The 9,617-nt window shown below is 38.4% G+C and overlaps 2 pseudogenes; both read right to left on the minus strand.

Moving 5' to 3' along the window:
* Positions 1 to 780: 780 nt before the first annotated feature.
* On the minus strand, positions 781 to 1,700 carry LOC105500650 (annotated as a pseudogene).
* A 4,744-nt stretch (positions 1,701 to 6,444) lies between these two features.
* LOC105500651 lies at positions 6,445 to 7,040 on the minus strand (annotated as a pseudogene).
* Positions 7,041 to 9,617: the final 2,577 nt, after the last annotated feature.

Here is a 9,617-nt window from a genome sequence, read left to right on the forward strand (position 1 = left end):
GACAGAGCGAGACTCCCTCTCAAAAAAAAAAAAAAGTTGAGGACTGTTCCAGATGAAATGATACTAATTCCTCCAGGAGCCGACCCTCATACATGGATCCGAGTTTATTTGGGAGGTACTAGAGATACCAGTAGAGAAGCGAGGCAGTGAAACAGAAAAAGAAGAGTCCACGATGGGTTTGTTGTTGAGCCGGCCGCCACAGTGAGCAGCCGGACTTCAATCCCACGAGAAACTCACAGTGACACAAAACACCAGATTCACAAAGGGCAAGGCCGCCGAAGTTTTATACGCTGACTCAAAAGTAATTTGTAGAGAACTGGTCCTTGGGTGTGTTAATTTGGCACTTTGGGCCTGTGGTAAGCAGAGAAAGCTGTCTTTTACCAGTGGTGTACCTCAGATATTTCACACCTGTGGGGCATTGCAATTTAAGTCCCTTTCTCTATGTGAAAAATTAGGTTCATAAATTATTATGAAATAAAACGAAAATAGTGGGAAAAATTACATAAATAGAAATGCAGACAGTGACAGTTCTTTTGTTGAACTGTGTATGTGTAAGTATGACGTTATAAAATAATACTAAATAAAAATTACAAGATCAAAAGGGAAAACATAAACACTTTAAAGATAATTAAAGCCTTACGTTAAAGTCTTATATTTCACTTTTTTTTTCTTTAAAAGGAGTGAGTTGTGTACAGAGGGGAATGCTTTTTAGACAAGAAAAAAAAACTGCACTAGAATCATGCTTTTTAGACAAGAAAAAAAAACTGCACTAGAATCAACTTATTCATCATCTTCTTCACCTTCATCTTCCTCCTCCTCCTGATCCTCTTCATCTTCCTCCCCTTCCTTCTTCCTCTTGCTCTTTTCAGCCTTGACGACTCCCTTTTTTTGCTGTATCAGGCCTTCCTTTAGTTCAATATGCAGCAAGATCCTTTTCGTATTTTTCCTTCAGCCTTACAGCCTTCTTTTCATAGGGCCGCTTGTCATCTGCAGCAGTGCTATTCCACATGTCTCCCAGTTTCTTTGCAATATCACCAATGGACAGGCCAAGATGTTCTTTGATTTGGGGGCGACACTCAGAACAGAACACAAAACAGGCTGCAGGAGTCCTCTTGAGTGCATTGGACTTGAACTTCTTTTTTGTCTCCCCTTTAGCGGGGGATATAGATTTTCATTTCTCTTTCATAACGGGCCTTGTTTGCCTTTGCCATATCTTCAAATTTTCCTTTCTCTTTAGCAGACATGGTCTTCCACCTCGCTGAGCACTTTTTTCTTAATTTTTTCTGAGATAGAGTCTCTCTGTCGTCCAGGGTGGAACCCAGTGGTGAGGTCTTGGCTTACTCACTGCAGCCTCTGCCTCCCGGGTTCAAGCGATTCTCTTGCCTCAGCCTCCCGAGGAGCTAGGATTACAGACAACCGCCACCAAGCCTGGCTAATATTTGGATTTTTAGTAGAGACAGGGTTCCACCATGTTGACCAGGCTAGTCTTGAACTGCTGACATCAAGTGATCTGCCTGCCTCGGCCTCCCAAAGTGCTGGGATTAAAGGCGTGAGCCACCGCACCTGGCCTCTCTCTGAGCACTTCTTAGAAAACTCTGAGAAGTTGACTGAAGCTTCTTATGCTCCTTCTCACAAGTTTGCACAGGAAATGCATACGATAGCATTTTGCCTCTTGGCTTCTTAGGATCTCCTTTGCCCATATGTAGTTATTTTTTCCTCAGCGAGGCACAGAGTCACCCAGTGTCCATCTGGCTCCCACTTGCCCCGGCGCTGTCTCTATGGAGCTCAATGTACTGTAACAGCTGTGAGAGCAGGCCTCCTCACTCTCTCCACTGTGTGAAAAGTTTCTTTTACATGAAGTAACCCATATATAAAGGGTTTGTCAAAAATTCCTAAAAACCAATTTCACAAGTTCCAAATATGATAATACTGTACATTACTTTGTTTTAGGGGGATGAGTTCTAGTGGATTTCAGTGGTCTCCAGAGTTGAAAATTTCCACTAAGGAATTTTCACAATTCAACACAAAAACAAATGAACAAACAAACCCTCCATTTTATTCTGAAAATCAGATAATATGGCTGAATGATAGCAAATATTGACATTATTTGAGTCATTGCTTTAAAATGAGTCTACAGCTCTTGGTAGAAATGATCAAGTCATTCAAGTATAATCTTTTTATTTATTCTGGCATCTTTTGTCATTTCTCCTGGGATTCTTCTTCAAAGTTTGATTCTTTTTTCCATGTAAATATCCATTATTTTTGTGTGGCATAGCCAAAAGTCTTCTCCACATTTTTTATGTGCCAGACTTCAAGACTGAGATTTACTATACGTTACCCAAGGCTGATTCTGGCTCTTCACAAAAATTTTTGTCTTATTTTAAGAAATGACCGCAACCACCTCAACTTTCAGCAATCACCAACCTGATAAGTCAGCAGCCATCAGTACTGAAGCAAGACCCTACACCAGCAAAAAAATTATGACTCGCTGAAGGCTTAGCTGATCACCAGCGTTTTTTAGCAATAAAGTATTTTCAATTAAGGTATGTACATTATTGCTTTCGATATAATGCTAGTGTATACTTAATAGACTATGGTATAGTATAAACATAACTTTTATACACACTGAGAAACCAAAATTTGTGTGACTTGCTTTATTATGAATTCACTTTATTGCAGTCATCTGAAACTGAATCCACAATATTTTGAAGGTATGACTGTATTTCAAAAGTCAACATTAATCTAACATCACAACTAAAAGAACTAGAGAGCCAAGAGCAAACAAATCCCAAAGCTGGCAGAAGACAGGAAATAACCAAAATCAGGGCTGAAATGAAAGACATTGAGACACAAAAAATCATTCAAAAGATCAACAAACCCTGAAGCTGATCTTTTGAAAAAAATTAATAAAATAGACCACTAACTAGACTAATAAAGAAGAAAGAGAGAAGATTCAAATAAACACAATTGGAAACAACAAAAGGGGTACTAACACTGACCCCACAGAAATACAAACAACTGCCAGGATAGTACAAAAATCTCTAGGCACGTAAACTAGAAAATCTAGGAGAAATTGGTGAATTCCTAGACACATATACTCTACCAAGACTGAAGCAGGAAGAAATTGAATCCCTGCACAGACCAATAATGAGCTCTGAAATTGTCAGTAATAGCTTAACAACCAAAAAAAGCCCAAGACCAGATGGATTCACAGCCAAATGCTACCTCACGTACAAAGAAGAGCTGGTACCATTCCTGCTGAAACTATCACAAAAAATTGAGGAGGAGAGAATCCTCCCTAACTCATTCTATGAGTTCAGCATCATCCTGATAGTAAAACCTGGTAGAGACATGAAAACAAAAAAAAAAAAACAAAACAAAAATACCCACTTTAGGCCAGTAATATCCTTGGTGAATATTGATGCAAAAGTCCTCAACAAAATACTGGCAAACTGAATCCAATAGCACATCGAGAAGCTTATCTGCCACAATCAAGTAGGCTTCATCTCTGGGATGCAAGTTTGGTTCAACATACACAAATCAATAAATGTGATTCATCACATAAACACAAGTAAAAACAAAAACCACATGATTATCTCAATAGATGCAGAAAATGCTTTCAATAAAATTCAACACCCTTCATGTTAAAAACTCTCAATAAACCAGATATTGAAGGAATATATCTCAAAATAATGAGAGCCATCTATGACAAACCCACAACCAACATCATACTGAATGGGCAAAAGCTGGAAGCATTTCCCTTGAAAATCAGCACAAGACAAGGATGCCCTCTCTCACCACTCCTATTCAACATAGTATTGGAAGTCCTGGGCTGGGCAATCAGGCAAGAGGAAGAAATAAAGGGCATCCAAATAAGAAGAGAAGAAGTCAAACTATCCCTGTTTGCAGACAACATAATCCTATATCTCGAAAACCCCATAGTCTCAGTCCAAAAGCTCCTTAAGCAGATAAACAACTTCAGCAAAGCCTCACAATACAAAATCAATGTGCAAAAATCACTAACATTCCTATACATCAATAACAGCCAAACCGAGAGCCAAATTAGGAACACAATCCCATTCACAATTGCCATGAAAAATTATAAAATACCTAGGAGTACAGCTGACCAGGGAGGTGAACAATCTTTACAAAGAGAACTATAAAACACTGCTCAAAAAAATTAGAGATGGCACAAACAAATGGAAAAACATTCCATGCTCACGAATAGAAAGAATACATATCATTAAAATGGCCATACCGCCCAAAGCAATTCATACATTCAATGCTATTCCTATTAAACTATCGTTGATATTTTTCACAGAACTCAAAAAAAAACTATTTTAAAATTCATATGGAACCATAAAAAAAAAGGCCTGAAGAGCTAAGACAAACAAACTCCACTCAAACTATACTACAGGGTTACAGTAATCAAAGCAACACAGCACTGGTACAAAAACAGACACATAGAGTAATGGAATAGAACCGAGAGCCCAGAAATAAGGCCACACAGCTACAACTATCTGATCTTCAACAAAGCTGACAAAAATAAGCAATGGGGAAAGGATTCCCTGTTCAACGAGTGGTGCTGGGATAACTATCTACCCATATGCAGAAAATTGAGATTGGACCCTTTCCTTATACCATATGCAAAAATTAACTCAAGATGAATTAAAGACTTAAATGGAAAACTTAAAACTATAAAATCCCTGGAAGACAACCTAGGTAATACCATTCTGGAGTTAGATTTCATGATGAAGACACCAAAAGCAATTGCAACAAAAGCAAAAATTGACAGATGGTATATATTTTTATTAACAAGCTTCTGGACAGCAAAGGAAACTATCAACGGAGTGAACAGACAACCTATAAAATGGGAGAAAATTTTTATAAGCTATGCATCTGACAAAGGTATAATATCAACAATAATGCAATCCACAATAATGCTATCCACAATAGCATCTATCAGGAACTTAACCAAATTTACAAATAACAACAAACAACCCCATTAAAGTGGGCAAACGACATGAACACTTTTAAGATGCAACAAAAATTTTTTATTATAAATTGACAATTTATAATTGTATCAATTTACGGGTTACAAAGTGATGTCATAAATTGTGGATACAATGTAGAATAATTAAATCAAGCTAGTTAACATACCTAGTACTTCAAATTTCAAATACATTTCTTTTTTTTTTTTCGAGATGGAGTTTCGCTCCTGTTGCCCAGGCTGGAGTGTAATGGTGAGATCTCAGCTCACCACAACCTCCGCCTCCTGGGTTCAAGCGATTCTCCCACCTCAGCCTCCTGAGTAGCTGGGATTACAGGCATTCGCCATTACGCCCAGCTAATTTTGTGTTTTTAGTAGAGACACAGTTTCTCCATGTTGGCCAGGCTAGTCTTGAACTCCTGACCTCAGGTGATCCTCCTGTCTTGGCCTCCCAAAGTGCTGCGATTACAGGCGTGAGCCACCATGCCCGGCAGTTCAAATACATTTCTGTGATGAGAACATCAATTTTGAAACGTATAATACTCCACTATTAAGTATATGCACCACTCAAAAAAGTATAACAGAAGTGTACAACAGAACTCTAAAAAAGTATAAAACATATTTTTCCTGTCTGAGATTTTGCACCCTTTGACCATCATTAATTTTTTTTTTTTTTTGTTTTTTTTGAGATAGTCTCACTCTGTCACCTAGGCTGGAATGCAGTGGCGCAATCCCGGCCCACCACAACCTCCACCTCCTGGGTTCAAGTGACTCTTCTGCCTCAGCCTCCCCAGCAGCCGGCACCACAGGCACGCAACACCACACCCTGCCAACTTCTTCTGTATTTTTATTAGAGATGGGGTTTTGCCATGTTGCCTAGGCTGGTCTCAAACTCCTGACCTCAGGTGGTCCGCCCACCTCGGCCTCCCAAAGTGCTGGGACCACAGGTGCAAGCCACTGTCCCTGGCTTAAAATTTTTATGAGGCAAAATATCAATTTCAAAACAGCATCAAAAAGTGAGCAGGCCAGGCATGATGGCCACGTCTGCAATCCCAGCACCCTAGGAGGCCAAGGCATATTTTTCTGTACTAAAAATACAAAAATATTTGTCTCTACTAAAAAATAGCAAAAAAAGAAAAGAAAAGAAAAGAAAGCCTGCTGGGCATGGTGGCGCGTGCCTGCAACCCCAGCCACTCGGGAGGCTGAGGCTTAAACCGGGGAGGCAGAGGGTGCAGCGAGCCAAGATCACGCCACTGTACCCCAGCCTGGGCAACAAGAGCGAAACTTCATCTCCAAGGAAAAAAAAAAACAGAGTGAGCATATTCAACCATCCTCAGCTCATAATAGAGCTAATAGGTCAACAGAATAAAAATTCATGCTATTGCATGTGTAATGAACTGACAACAAGAGAAAGTTGGTGGAAGGAAAAGCAGAGGAACTGTGTCTTGTAAGAGTTAGAATCGAGGGGCTCCATAATCATCTGGCATTCGTTCAATGTTTTATCTATGGTTAGAAACATACATGATAGGAACTTCAGGAATCTTACAGATTCTTCTTTTAAGGTCCCAGTCAACTGTGGCCATAATGTGACACTTATGCTGAGTTACTTCTGTACTAAGCAGTCATCTGCATAGGTTCCTTTGTGTGTACATGGTAATAGTTGAAATCTTGGATCCTTGGTGATCCTTAAAGGCACTTGATACTTCTGCCCTAATTTCTCAATTTCAGCCATTACACAATCAGTTATACAAGGGATACACTTGGCATACAGACAGTCCATCACTGACTGCACTAAGTCCAGTTTGGCTTTTATGGAAAAGTTGATAAAGTTGGTATCAATGAGGATGTGGTAAGGTGGGCCGAGCTGTGTATTATATTGGAAAAATAAGCAGGAAGGGCACTGGGGAACTTCTCTTTCCTTTAATGCGCTGGGATTCTTCTTTTCTTTCTTTTTAGATTTTAATCTATCCTTTTCTTTAAGCCTCTGACCTCTGAGACTAAGCATTCGCCTCATAGTTGCATACTTCCTTGTTTTATTTTGCTTCCCCATAGTCACACCACACTTCTGTTTCTTCCATAATCACCAACAAAATGGATATTTTTTTAACAAAGTTTTAACAAATGTCACACATTAAAAACACTTCTGAAAGTGTGAATACCATAAAGATTCAGAAAATGATTATACAAGAGACAAGTAAAGATTTGGGATTAATAGCTCCCATTTTTACGTGAACTGCACTATGCATACCAAACAAAAATATTGTGCCTCAGAATTCACACTTTGTTTTACTGTTTTAAATTTTTAACACAAAATCTCTAAGAGGGCATATAAAGTAACAGATTTAAATAACTCAGGTTCTGATTCTTCACCTTCAACTCACTAAACTATCATTTATTTCATATCTACCATTTAAATACCATTTAAATATGAATATGTAGTACAACAGAGGTTGGAGGAACAGACTGCACCCTAAGCAAGCGCCCACAGTTCCAAACCTTTATAAACTTACTCTTGAAATAAATGTGGCTCATATGCTGAGTCTACATATGTTGGGACAGACTGTTTAACTGGGATTCCTCTGAATTAACTTCCATGTCGAATACAATGCATAGCGAAGAATATGTAATTTTAAAATGATCATTTGGTTCTGGTTCCAGTTAAGATGAAGTAAGCACATTCTACCCTGTCTCTCACATTGAACGCAACAAAAAATCCTGGAAAGAATGCATGAAGCAGCAATCTGAGGACTCTGAAAAGTAAATAGTAACAAAAGGATTGGGAAAGGAAACCAAAACTTGAAGAATCATTACTATAGTGGTGAGTTTTCTTGGTTTTTATTCCTCCAATATCTCCCAACCTGGACTTAGAGGCAGCCTGAATCCCAGAATACCACACCCAGTACGAATACCATATTTAATGGGGAAAGACTGAATCTTTGCACTCCAAAATGGGACAAAGCAAGAATCTCTACTCTCATGACTACTATTCAATATTGTAGTAAAATTATCCTTACTTACAGATGACATGATTATTCATGTAGGAAATTCCAAGGAATATACAAGCAAAGCTCCTATAAATAATAAGTGAATGTAGCAAAGTTGCTTTATACAATGTCAGCATTTAAATATGAAATGTTCATCTACATAATAGTAATGAACAATTGGAGACCAAATAGGTATAAATCTTAAAAAAAAAAAAAAAGAAAAGAAATAGGGGGGTCGGGCATGGGGGCTCGTGCCTGTAATCCCAGCACTTTGGGAGGGAGGCCGAGGCGGGCGGATCACTTGAGGTCAGGAGTTCAAGACCAGCCTGGCCAACATGGTGAAAACCCATATCTACTAAAAATACAAAAAATTAGCCAGGCGTGGTGATGCATGCCTATAATCCCAGCTACTCGGGGGGCTGAGACAGGAGGATCGCTTGAAGCTGGAGGCAGAAGTTGCAGCGAGCCAAGATCATGCCATTGCACCACTGCACCCCAGCCTAGGTGACAGAGCCAGACTACCATTCTCTCTTGCAGGCTGAAATACAATGGTGCAATCATAGCTCACTGCAGCCTCGAACTCCTGGGCTCAAGCTATCCTACTACCTCAGTCTCCTGAGTAGCTGGGATTACAGGTGTAAGCCACCACAACTGGCTGAAACAGGTATAAATCTAACACAACATGTTCAGAATCTGTAAGCTGAAAACTACAAAATGCTGACAAAAATAAATTTAAAAATCTAAATGGAAGAAAAGTATATCATGTTTATGGGTTGGAATACTCAGTATAGTGAGAATTTTAACTCTCTCTAAATAGATCTATAGGTTTAATACAATTCTAATCAAAATCCCAGAAGAAATCCCAGAAGTTGTTTTTGTAGATATAAACAGCCTATTCTAAAATTTATATGGAAGGCCAAAGGAACAAGAATGATCAAAAACATTTTCAAAAAAGAAGAATAAATTTTGAGAATTCATGGTACCCACTTTTAATATTTATTCTAAATCTAAAGTAATCAAAACAGCATGATGTTAGCAAAAAAGGTAAATACACAGATGAATGAAACAGAATAGAGTCCAGAAGTAGATGCACAGAAAGGGGCCAATTGATCTTTTGACAAAGGTAAAAAGACCATTCAACAAGAAAAAGCATTTTCAACATATAGCATTGAAACAATTGTTCATCCAAATGCAAAAGAATGAACTTCAATCCAAACTTATGTCTTATGCAAAAAAACCCCTAAAAATTAATCATAGATCTAATGGTAAAATGAAAAGCTATTAAAATCTTAGAAGAAAGGACAGGAGAAAAACATCTGTTACTTTGAGTTAGGCAAAGAGTTCCTAGATATGACACCAAAACATAATGCATTTAAATATTGATAAATTGGACTTAGTAAAAACTAAAAAACTTTTGCTCTGTAAAAGATACTGAGACAATGAGAAGACAATCTACAGACTGGAAGAAAACGTGTGCAAATCATATTCAACAAAGGACTTGTATAAAGAATAAAGAAATGTCAACACTTGTATTAGTCCATTTTCACACTGCTATAAAGAATACCTGAGGCTAGGTAGTTTATAAAGAGAGGAGGTTTAATTGACTCACAGTTCCACATGGCTGAGGAGGCCTCAGAAAACTT

The sequence above is a fragment of the Colobus angolensis genome, unplaced genomic scaffold (assembly GCF_000951035.1).
Source record: "Colobus angolensis palliatus isolate OR3802 unplaced genomic scaffold, Cang.pa_1.0 Scaffold68, whole genome shotgun sequence".
NCBI classification, from domain to species: Eukaryota; Metazoa; Chordata; class Mammalia; order Primates; family Cercopithecidae; genus Colobus; species Colobus angolensis.